Consider the following 2,278-nt stretch of genomic DNA (forward strand, 5'->3'; position numbering starts at 1 on the left):
TTGTTTCATATGTGTGTTGATATTACCGCTATAAAAGTCGTTTCGCTATTGATATTTTACAGTCACGTCTTCTGATCACTCCGTTCTCGGCTCATTGCGAATCAAATCAAGCATGCTCGAATGAAACGACTCGTGATTCAGTTGAGTCAGTGAATCAGAGTCAGACCAATTAAGTCGGATTCACGAAGACTAGTTTTGTGAACCGATTCAACCAAATCATCACAGAGATCCGACTCAAAAGAATGATTCGATGCCGAATCGGACGTGGCTACTAGGTAGGCAGCTCGCTGTGTTTTGAAACGCAGCCGGTGTCTGAGCATGTGCTGTTACTGCTGCAGTGAAGTAAAATATGTCAGTTATCGCCGGACAGCAGCAAGAGCCGGCTACAAATATACTCTGAGAGGCAACCGGTGCAACGATTTTCTGTTTAATTCTTCCGTTTATCACCAAAATGAGGCCCGGCTTCTCCACATCTACAGCGGCGGAAGAATAATACGGTAAGCCTCGCCGGCTTTTAGGATGTTTTTTTAGACCTGTTCGGGTTTCCAGCATGGGTTATCCCACAATTTACACGAGTTAAACCGGTGTCATTCACTGCACCTTTCTCGGCCACCTGCTCGCTGTTTAACGGACTGTTATCACCTAAATAGGCGAATGAGGAAGTCAACGCTGCCTTCTCCATCGCGCACTTCATCCTGTAATTACGAACGAACTTAAGTTTGAGCATTTGCGATGTTGCATCTGCCTATATATAATTTGTTTGTTTTCCGATACGGGAGCAACAGGGAACTTTATTTAATGTTTCTCACTATAATGAAGTGCTTCAAGTCTGTACAGTTATAAATCACATCGTATTGTTGTGTTATACAGTGTGTCTGCGCAGCCGACGCAGCGCTGCAGTGGTCGGTTGTCATGGAGGCCTGCGCTGCGCATCCGACCGGCGCTGCTGTCACGACTGCGGTATATTCAGTCTCACGCGAAAAACCCTCAGATTTACATATCCCAAACAATTCGTATTAACATGAACATATCAGGTGTTAAATCAAGTCGCATCATTCTCAGCTTGTATTTGAAGACGCTTCAGAAACGGAGAGTATTTTGACTAAACAGACCAAAAGAGTTCAAATTCTTCACAAGTATTGGGGTCACTGGCTATAAACAACCGTTGGCTCTGACTTCTCACTTCTTCCATCTCAGTCACCTACAGTAAGGTTAAGCGTATATAAATATGATACGTGCCCTTTAAGAGGTCGTTCCGGGATAGTTTGGATGGGTCAATATTTACTACGCTGACTCTGTCCTCATATTTCATACTGCTAAGCTGAAGCACCACTTACATCAGCAGCGTGAGATCAAAGACACTTAAAGCTTACTTGATTAAAACTGGGGATTTGGAGTTTAGTGTGGCAGATCAGCTCCACTGCACTCCACGCTGTTTCACTTGCCCACATCTCAACCTTGACTCTCAAAATAAGACGTGTAATTATGGTAAATGTTGGTTTGTCATTATTCTTCATGCTGGAATCAAAGAAGTATTGCCGTGTCAGTCTTTTTTAACATCACTGTGGCTTGGTGCTGTCATGTGACAAACCCTCTCTATTAAGGCTCAGAAGTTGTTAATCTCTTGGCGCTGACCCATATGGGTCTGGGACATACTTGTGGTCCTGTCGGGGGAACAAACTGAAAGGATAAGCTCTTGGGCTGCTTCATAATCACTTGAAGTAAAAAGTATATAACAGGCCCGATTGCAGAGCGGGACTGGGTGGTCCTGATCCACCTAATCATGAGCTTGGCCCACCTTATATTTTAAAGCTGGAGGAGCCAGACCATATTAAACTACCATGGTATCACTCTACCATGGTAGCACTCAGTGTTATTTTAGTATTATTTATATACTTATTATAGTATTCATATTTTGAATTCATTTTTATTTTTATATTTTCAGTTTTCATTTTAATTTTAGTAGTTTATGTTTTGTGCTTTTAAAAAATATATTTCTATTTACCTCTATTTTTATTTTAGTTTTTAGTAATTTAATTAAACTTAAATGTATTTTATTTCAATGAGTTACCAAGGCAGTATTTCTAATTTTTAAGTGTTTTTTTTTTACTTAAGTTTTCCATTTAATATTTTATTTTATTATTTTATTTTATTTTCAATAACAAAAAATATTTTTAATAGTTTTAGTTAACAATAACAATACTGGAATATTGGTAGCACTACAGTACTTTTTTCATCCTTAAAAAAAAAAATATATATATATATATTATATATATAT

At 38.9% G+C, this 2,278-nt stretch overlaps 1 long non-coding RNA gene across 1 annotated transcript in view; it reads left to right on the forward strand.

The window, feature by feature from the left end:
- The first annotated feature begins 243 nt into the window (after nucleotides 1-243).
- The window catches only part of LOC107741870 (uncharacterized), a 5,093-nt gene continuing 3,058 nt past the window's right edge, over nucleotides 244-2,278 (forward strand). Inside the window, exon 1 of the long non-coding RNA XR_001640242.1 lies at nucleotides 244-497. This is a non-coding gene — a long non-coding RNA (uncharacterized LOC107741870). The remainder of the gene's footprint in view (nucleotides 498-2,278) is intronic.

Source organism: Sinocyclocheilus rhinocerous, unplaced genomic scaffold (genome assembly GCF_001515625.1).
Source record: "Sinocyclocheilus rhinocerous isolate Xijiao unplaced genomic scaffold, SAMN03320098_v1.1 scaffold1157, whole genome shotgun sequence".
In the NCBI taxonomy this organism is placed as follows: domain Eukaryota; kingdom Metazoa; phylum Chordata; class Actinopteri; order Cypriniformes; family Cyprinidae; genus Sinocyclocheilus; species Sinocyclocheilus rhinocerous.